The sequence below is a fragment of the Pezoporus flaviventris genome, unplaced genomic scaffold, assembly GCF_033815535.1.
Source record: "Pezoporus flaviventris isolate CSIRO_AGI_PZ_B2104156 unplaced genomic scaffold, CSIRO_AGI_Pfla_v1 ptg000070l, whole genome shotgun sequence".
NCBI lineage: Eukaryota > Metazoa > Chordata > Aves > Psittaciformes > Psittacidae > Pezoporus > Pezoporus flaviventris.
Genome location: NW_026892618.1, coordinates 2,963,964 through 2,973,811, shown reverse-complemented (window position 1 = coordinate 2,973,811; position 9,848 = coordinate 2,963,964). Strand labels below are relative to the sequence as shown.

Here is a 9,848-nt window from a genome sequence, read left to right as displayed (position 1 = left end):
ATCTTGATTTGATCTCTAGTGTAATAATTTCAGTCAAAATATTCTTCAAAGGATCGTTAACATTAGAAAAGGCATTAATAGGATTTTCTTATTCTTATTCTTAACAGGATTGAGAATACAGTTCAATAAACACTAACAAAGCACTGAGTTCTTTCTGCATCAGCCACAAGTTCAAGGGCCTTTTGCTGAAACTTCAGGACAAACGCTAACGACGGGCTGAGCTTCCACTGTTGAAATAGGAAACTTGGCAGAAGAGCAAAACCAGGATAAATATGTGAATTCAGCCATGGTTTAGCTTAAGCAAAGCCATACATACAGAAATAGCTACACATTTTACTAAGCAGATGTGACGTCCCTTTTGTAAGCTTGGGATAGCACTTCCACATTTTTAACTTTGCCTGTCAGTTCCCGGTGTTATATAGCTGATACAGTTATATATATATAGTTATATATCTAGCTCTTCTTACAATTGCTGTGTTATTTTAGCAGTTAACTTACTTTCTTAAAGCATATAAACTGAAAGGAATATGTTTTCCAGTCCTGCCTGTGGAAGGTCATGCCACTGTACAGGAGTAAGGGAAAGATTCATGGGGCCAGAAGGAGACTGAGGAAGGGAGCACACTTTGTTCACAAGAAAGAATGAGTCTGTCCTGAAAGGATCACCTTACTTGTACTCCAGCTCAAGATGAAAACTGATCATTCACTGCTCAAGTCATGGGTTTTTTTTTCCAAATAGGTAAGATCTTCATACAGACCTGAATGGTAAGGAAAATTAAGACTAATTGGTGGTTGGGATTTGAGTCTCCCAGCTGGCTTCACTATGCACGCTCCTCTCCTTAAGCCTTTCTGTGGAAGAGTGAGTTTAGTACTCTCATTTGGCTTGTATTTTCAGAGTGTGTAATGGAGTGAGGTATTGTCTCTGGCTGCACTTCCATGAGAAGTGAAGGCCTAACTCATGCTTCTTCAAAAATACCCACTGCTCACCAGTCACTTGCACCTACCCGTGTTTTTCCATTTACAGAAAGTCTTGCTGTAAAGACAAGTGCAAATTAAAACAGAGACATACTCAACAAGACTGATACATCTGTGTGAGCATTATGCACTACCCCCAATCTCACTGTATGTTGTAAGTTGGAGCTGTGTGTGTCTCACCTCATCTGCCGTCTGAAGAAGGATTCAAATAGGTTTTTACCTACTCTTCATAATGAGAATCCTGGAGTGAGACTAACTTAATCTACAAAATCTCATTATCGGGGTTTTCATTTGGGGTTATTTGTCAGTACCATGGCAGAATTACATCACTGAAATGAGTTTAATGTTGAGAAGAGGAATTAGACCGTCATATCTGAAGCCCTGCTAGGGTATCATGGGTGTTACTGCTGTTTGAAGCTCACCAAATCCTAATGTTGTGGGTCTTTAAGCTGTAGTTTTGGAAGGTGAGGTCTTTTTTTCTTCATCTTTTCCTAATGCTAAAATAACAAGGATTAATAATGTCACCAATGAAGCTTCTCTACTCCAAGGACTGGTACAATATAGACTAAAAATAATACTTTGCATAAGTACTTTTAAGGTATATAGGTTTGTGTATATTTAGAAGTGGTGCAACTTCAGTCATTACCCCCTGAACCTACATGTTAGTCCTTCTACAGAAGTAGAAACTTGGATACAGACATCAAATGCCTTTGTCCCAAGGCTGTGATAAAAGATCCTATCCGTGTATTTTTTCATATGGATGATCTCTTGACACACCTCGACTTGGACGCAGAGATACTTCCTCAGCCTAAGAGGATACATGAAATTCACCTTCAGTTTCCTTGGCTGCTTTGCCAAAATTGCAAACCCAGGTTATGGCACAGCACCCGTTGTGGTTGTATTTGTTTTGTAGGATGCAAGTGCTTATGCCTCAGATACTGGGGTGTCCCTACTTGCAGGCTCTGATTCCCATTAATTTAGTAGGTTTGCAATCAAAGGGTGATACGCGAGTGACATATGTTTGTAATTCATGGTTCTTGGAGCCTCCAGGCAGAGGGTGATCCCTGCAACTGGGGCATATGAGAGCAGGCATGAAAAAGAAAATGCTGAGCTGAGACAAGCAAGCTAGGAAGGCTCTTGAGACCATGACTTCTCAGTTTTAATTTCAAAACCAGTCAGGATCCTAGAGCCAAAGCAAAACAACTTACTTGCTGTTTTCATTGGCATGATAAGGCTGAGACCATCAGCCATACAAAACTGTATCACTCATAAAATCTCATGCATTTGGGTAAAGGGCACAAGTGAACCATCACAATAGCGGTAGCTTTGCCTCTTGGCAGTGGCTGGGCAGATGATGGACTCCAGTGCTTTAACATCAGTGCCTACAGCTTCATTTGCCCTCAAGATGGCTACTGAGGGCTTTTCCTCAACCTCAATAGGAGCTAAGGCAGGCTCTTTAGATGCACTTTGTATTCAAAGATGTGTGTTGGTGCAGACATTTTTGTAAATACATAAAAGAGAAGGAAAATGGGGGGTGTGTGTGTGTGTGTGTGTTTCTTCCACTGCTATTTGTATTCTACCTACCTCACATCACATACACAAGACTACTGCATTCAGCAATTGTGCATTTTAAACAACTAGCCTGATTGGGATATCTGTGGCTATTTACTGCTTTGCTGCAGGCAACCTGGGTGACCTTTGGACTTCACTGAATACCATTGTCTCTCTTTCCCACCTGTGAAAACAAGGCTCAAAGTACTCCACACTTCAAAGGCCTTTTTATTTTTTTTTTTAGAATAATTGCTTTATTGTTACAATAAGAACAACCATAAAGTGCACAAGGCAGAGGGACACAGGCGTTAGTGATATTCTCCTACCTGAGAAGGCAGCACATATGGAGAGTTAATAATTGCCAAATGTAATTACTGTCAAGCTAAGGCTGCTTTTCTGAACAATGTATAGAGTAGATAGCTAATGCCATAGCAATATAAGGAAATCAGTGTTGTAGCTTGCGCTGTAGCTCAGGTATGGGATGGAAAGTTCTTTCCAATTTGTTAATGAATTAGTGTAGTAGTATGTTAAAACCAAGAAAAGGAATATCAGAGAACACTGGAATGGCCAGACTTCAAAGACCTTGAGAAGTCTGTTGTCTGCTGCTGCTGTTGTCCTTGCCCGATAAGGAGCACTGCTGCATCCTTAAAGTCCCGATTTTGTTGGTAGCTCTTCTTGAAAAGCAGCACAAGTATAATACAGCAAACTTAAGTTGTGTATGACAAGTTGTGCTTGCAAGCAGTGACACGATTCTTCAGCTTGATTAATTAGAATTTAATCAATAGCTGGGACACAGCTGTCAACTGGCAAACCAGCATATGGAGCTGATCTGTGATTGAAGAAAACAAGAACTTGTGTGCACATTAGCCCTATGCTTTTGTTACAGAAATCACTGTTTATGTTTGGATCTCACCAGATTGACAGTAAGTCTGAGTTCTTCCTGTGACTTCACTTTCTAAGGTTTTGGAGAAAATGGCATATGAAGATGAGCTTTGTGCTAAAAGTAAATCCTGTGCTGTGCTGCTATCTATAGTATTTCCTGTCTCACAATAGCCCACCCAGCTGTCTTCTCTATAGCTGGATATTCAACCCTAAGTAACGATGCACTGAAGATGTAATTCTGCAATGCAGCACAGTGCCAGTGGCAGCTGTAGATTTGCTATCCCCATGTATTAATACAAACTGTAGAAGCTTTAGCGTCTCCTAAAATCTGTATGGCCAAAACATGCTGCTTGGGAATTGCTGATTTACCTGGGAGATTTCTGGGACTGTACTTGTAACTGTTCCCTTAGGAGATTTTAGCACATGTTCCCTGAAGTATGCGGAGTGTAAAATTATGTTAATTCTTAAGACTTCGAGAAGTTCGAACTCTCTAAGAGAAGGCTGTGTGTAGAAGTACCTGAATCTACACACTTCTCTCTATGAGATGCAGCTAACCTCTATTGTGCGCCTGACCTTGATAAGTCATTCTTCATCATCGGATATTACAGCCAAGGCAGCTACTTTGACATATAGCTAGGATAAGGAATTCTGTGAAAAAAATCCCACCTTTACTTTAATGAGATTCCTAAAGTCATGACTCTCAGTGCCTCATTTGCTGCCAGTTACTGAGCTGAGCCGTGCTGTTGCTGAGTCACCCAGAACATTCCCATCAGGTGGGACAGCACTCATATTAGGCCAGAGAAAGCATTTAGGTTTCTCTGAAATAGTGCAAGATGATGGTCCTGATTACTAGAACGCAGATGGTGAAGGTTCACCATCTTATGTGCACAGCAGAGGCTAGGAACGTGCAAGGAGCTCCAATGGCTCGAGGTGGTGGAATCCTCCTGGGTACCATGCCTGCTGCCCAGCTTGCACATCCATACAGAACCCATGGCAGTAGCACTGTCTTTCTCAGCATCTGGCCTAATATGTCACCATGGGGAATCTTTGATTTAACTAACAGGTACCGACAGCCACAGAGCCAGGTAAGTCCCCCGTGAGTGCACTGGTGCACGCGCAGCAGAACCTTATTCCAAACAAAGTTTGTGTTAGCTTGGGTTCAGAAACATCCCCTCCAGATCTGCCTGCTCTGGCGGGTAGTGCTTTGCTTTAAATATCATTCTTGCTGTTTTGACGTTTCCTCCCTCCTATAAGTTACAGAGCTTGTCTAAAAAGCTGGAAGGTTTTTTTTTCATGAAGTGGGAGCATTCAAGCAGATTAGCAGATCTGCTGCAGGCACCAACAAATATCAACCCTTGCTGAACATAGCACAGATGTAAGTTTCAGGTGTCAAAGAGATGCATTTGCTCCTCCTGTGCCATCAGGGTATATACCTCATAAAGATGAAGGCACAGCTCGGCGGTCTCCTGCAGTTATATTATAGGTTCTTGCCTCCAGAAGCTGCTTACGTAGTTTCAAACAGAAGCATCTACAACAGATTATAGCAAGAGATGGAGGAAAAAAACAAGGGTAAGATGACTGGAGATTGCCATTGTGTCTCTTGGCAATCTCTTTTCTGGTTCGTGTTCAACATGACACTGTCCTTACCTTGGTTTCCTCTTTAAACTCCCATGCTGGAGAAGCTGCTGGGCACTGTGAGGGACAGCAGGGCACACAAGCAAACTCCTCCCGTGGTGTTAGAGTCACTATAAACAGTGCATGTCCATCTGAGGTGCATGTGAGCACATCTCCCATTTTGGAAGTGCAGTACACTTGCCCTCCCTGTTCATTTCCTTCCAAGCTACCTCCTCTCATTCTCATCCTCCCCCTAGCATTAGGCTGTGGAGTCTCATTCAACCATCTTCACAATAATGCTTTATTTATGCTGGAAGTTCAAATTGTTATTTAAAGAGATTATTTCCCCCTGTGAAACTCCAGGAGCTACTGGCAGGCCTGAGCAACACTTGAGATAGCTGCTTCCCCACCAAGAGCAGGCTCCAGCTTAAGTAAGTCTTGAGACCTAGGGCAGGGAAGAGGTCATGAGTTCTAAGCAGAGTGAGAACTCGCTTCTGGTTCCCTGTTTTTGCAAATACTGTGGCTACATTTGGGTTGGATGAGTCAAATTGTTTGAAACTGCTTGAAACTCACTTTGCTTGGGGGCCCATGCCAGTCTCCCAGTTCTCCTTTGATGTGCATCTCCCAGCTAATGCAGGAGCAATCAGCTGCGTAATTTTGACAAGAAGCAGGAGTGGAGCTTGCCTCAGTGTCCTTCTGTGTGTAAAATAAGTTGAATTTAAAAATGCCACAACACACCCAAACTGATCACTGTAGCCAGCAGGGATCCTGTGGGCTGAATGATGACAGAGGGCATGAAAGGCCTGTGATTTTTAAGTCTTTTTTTCCCCATCATGCTCTATCACAGGACACGCGGCATCATTTCTGTCCTGCGTTACTGAAACAGTCCCTGTGATCTCCCGTGTTCGTGGTGAGGTGAGGGGTGTCAGTGTGAAAAGTTTTGCTGTAACTTTCTTGTAATGAGTTTGTTAAAAGGAGCTCACGATGAAATGCCAAGGAAAAGAGGCTGGCCACCATGGCGGGACCTGGGCCTGACAGCTGCAGGTGAGCTGGCAGGGTCCTCTGCCCCAGCTACACACAGCCAAACCTCCTACCAGGGGCCATGCTATGCCCTGGCTGCACCGGCACACCTCATCCACCCCAGTGCATTCCCCCAGGCCCCACAGCCCATGGTGCCATTTTGGAGCCATTCTTAGCCTTGGCCCTGAGCCCAGCCTTGTCCCCACTGTCCTGGCTCACGGACACCCCTGGGACCAGAGGTGGGGGAATGTCTCTGGAGCTTCAGGCTGCTGCTTAGATTCATTTCCTGGCTTGCTTGAGTGGGAAGGTTTGGGTTGCTTGGTTTATTTGGTAGAGGTTTGCCTGGCATGGCTCTCAGCGAGCTCCTTGAGGCCGAGCAGGCAGAGAAGGTGGCATGGCAAGCCCCACTGGCCCTCTTGAACCACCATGTGTGTTGCTGATGGTGTGCTTCATTAATTTAGTCTCTGCTGTCCCAGCTCCAGGGGATGTGACTAACTGTGCCACACACCCCCTTCCCTATCTCTCTGAGGGGTCACCTGCTGCCACAGGAAATACATTCACATTGCTCTGAATTCATCACATTGTTCAGAAACATCTTTTTCGAGCGTATGTACCTCATATTTATTTTCACATATATCATTCTCCCTTAGACAAAGGCACTGTTACTAACTCACATATGAGTCCTGAGACTAAAAACAAGCAAGAGCTGTAGGAACCAAAGAGAAGCCAGCCTGCCCAGAGCTGCACACAGCAAATCGAGCTAAGCCTGGGCCAAAGGAGGCAAAGAAATTACGTACCCATCTCATGTAGGAATGAGCAAACGGAGGATTTACGTGGCAGGGGCCGCTGTTTTACCCCTGCAATGACCATGTGCAAGGGTGAAAGCCTTCTGCTTCCAAGCAGCCCGGGTGGGTGCCTACATGTTCAGTGTCTGTTTCAGTTCTTGGCTCAGTTCTCAGTGCACATGCGTTGTTCCAAAGCCCTCTCTCCCTGGTGTCCATGTTTTCAGCTAAGCACACAGACCGTTACAAGCCTGCTGTCTGCAGAAAGAACTATGCAAAGCCTGGCATGGTATATTTTTCATTAAAACAGGATTTAGAAGGATAGTTTGCAGCTAGTGAGTCAAACCGCTTGCTGCTGAACAGTGTCCCTCCAAAGGTAAGCACGAAGCTTTTGTTCCTCACTTATATTCACAGCTTGGTGAGGAACACATGCTTTTTTATGTGTACTTCCCAGTTAGTTTCTCGGCTTTGAACTTATTGCTATTTCTGTTTCACATTATTCAACTTGCTCAGCTCCAATATTCTTTCTGCACATGCAGAAAAATCACTTTTATCAAAAGCTGGTTCAGTTCAGCCAATTCTTGTTCCAGATGTTCAGATGGTAATTCCATTAGTTCAGTGATTTTATGTTCCTTAAAGCTTTAACAGCAAACGTTTACGGTTTACACCTTAAAATTGTTTCATTCATTTTCATAAAGTATATGAAACTTGTGTTTTAAGACACAGTGTAAGAATTTAAAGCTTTATTTTAAATAGGTTTATATCTTAAATCCGCTATCGAATTATTAATGAATCCAGCTTAAGTGTTTACTTATATGCAAGTGTATGCATACACTTTCAAAGAAAACAAGATTTTAAAATATCATGCAGTCTGAAGTCCTGATTTCCCAAGATTAAGGGGGAGACTGATGTTTGCAAAACACTTGCTGAAAGATAGTGGTCAATCCTGACTCCTGATTTATCTTAAATATGAAAATATCATTCCTTGGATGCCTAAGAAGGATTGAAAACTTCTTTTGAATGTTCCTTGCACTTATTTTGTATATGAATTAAAGGCCTCGCGTCTGAAGTTCCTGACATTTTTGTTTGAATTTTAAGGTGGTTTATGTGCAAATATAGGAGTTCTGTTGTAGTTATACAAGAAGCCATCTGAGTAACGGGAACTGGAGAGTCAGTTATTTGGAAATGCTGAAATAGTTCTTTGCAGAACCCAGGATTAGAAGAAATATCCACAGATGTTAAGAAGAAATGACATAACTTTGATCACTTACATTTGAAACTGTCTTTAAGAACCTTTTAAAGACAAAATGTTTATTTTAGGAAGCAAAAACATTTTTATAGAAGATGGAGATAGCTGCTCTCACTGAAACAGATCTTCAGCTCTTGGAGGTCTTGATGAAACCTGCAGTGCATGGCACACTGTTACTCGAATTAAAGGAGATCTGTCTCTTTAACGATGTTCTCAGAAGTTTTTGGCACAAAGACAAAACTGCCACAACAGGACTGCTGATGCAGGATCGCAGCCTTCATGCCTCTGCATTAGCAAATTGTTCGTTAATGAGCTGATAGGGCTAGTAAAACCGTTTTGCACAATGGCATTTAGCCAACGAGGTATGACAGCTGAAGGTATTTTCCTGAAGCCAAGCTGCCAGGGGAGGTGTGCCTTCCATCTTCAGCAAGATTAGACTCAAGAGTATAATTAATCTCATCTGAGATGCACATTCACTCATCCCCCCTTACATTGTTTTGTTAGGCTTGTGTGCTTTCTATGCCTTGCTTTTTCTTTTGCATGTTTAACCTTTCATCATTCACAAGCCCACTCACTTCTGCGACCTGTGTTGCATCCAGCCTGTCTGTCTTGTCCCTGTGAAGGAGCTGCCGTGGCAGCAGGATACCTAAAATGAACCAGAAGGTACAGCTCAACAAGACAGTGACCCCACAGCCTGGCAGTACTGTGTGCTATTTGGTTTTGCCACTGTACATCCATCCCAGCCTTCTCCTCGCTTGGTCAGCACTGTTTTGACAGGCTAAATGGTGAACAAATACTAGTGCATTCCTACATAATATCTATATTCTGATTTTCATATTAGTTTGCTTATTGTGGGATATTTAATTTCATGAAAATCCTCAATATTAATCTCTTCATCCCAAACACACTGCTGTTTCTCTCAAAATGTCAAAATCAAGACTTGGGGGTGGAAGTTAAAACATTTAACCAGCTTTAATAGAGACATTGTTGAATAAATGCAATCTGAAAAAGCATTTTGATATCTAGTTTTAAATTGTGTAATAACTTCAGTAATATATTCAGAAACTTTTGTAATGGGAAGAGGCAACTATTTCTCCTGTTAACCAGCAGACAACTGAAATTCAGTTCTTCCTGCACACTTTCTGACAAGAATGCAGAAATGTGATTTTAATTTTTTCTCCATTGTTTGTCTAAGGAATGGTGCTGAAATTATTTGGTAAATAGGTAAATAATGCAAATGTTTTTAATTCTATAGGCTTAGTGAAGTTCCATTTATAAACTGTTCATATCAGCCATACTAACTCAGACTTGACTTACTGCTCCCTTAAACAAAATACCCTTGTCTTTTCTTATCTTTAACACAAGAAGACAGGGCTCACAAGTGATGTGAAGAATAAAGATCATTGTGATTTTTTTCTAACCTAAAAAAATACCTATCTTCCATGAATGAAGGCTTTATTCTCCTCACTCCTAAGGTATAAAATCTCTCTCTAAAGAGAGAGAGGGAGACCAGGCTTGATAGCATAAAACTGATGATCGCAATCTCCTTGTGCTTCTTTAAGCTGTTTTCCATGTTTCTCTCTTCTTGCTTTCAGAATAAAATAATCCGTGTTTTATGGTTGTCTGCCACTTGACTTGGAGCGTGGCAACTACCGCACTGACTGGTACAGTAAGACAGCTTGGTGACTGTCCTCCTCAGCCCCTAAGATTTTGCTTATCTCCTTCTGGTTTAGAGCAGAAGATTTTAGTAATTTCGAGTGATAAACATGGGTGGTGCT

At 42.2% G+C, this 9,848-nt stretch overlaps 1 long non-coding RNA gene across 2 annotated transcripts; it reads left to right on the top strand.

The window, feature by feature from the left end:
* Nucleotides 1–6,178: 6,178 nt before the first annotated feature.
* Nucleotides 6,179–8,977, top strand: LOC133279033 (uncharacterized). 2 transcript variants are annotated; one of them, XR_009746752.1, is made up of 3 exons: nt 6,179–6,346; nt 6,501–6,645; nt 8,694–8,977. It is a non-coding gene; the product is annotated as an uncharacterized LOC133279033 (long non-coding RNA). The 2 variants fall into 2 exon arrangements; XR_009746753.1 differs by lacking the exon at nt 8,694–8,977 and adding an exon at nt 8,142–8,670.
* The last annotated feature ends 871 nt before the right edge of the window (nt 8,978–9,848 follow it).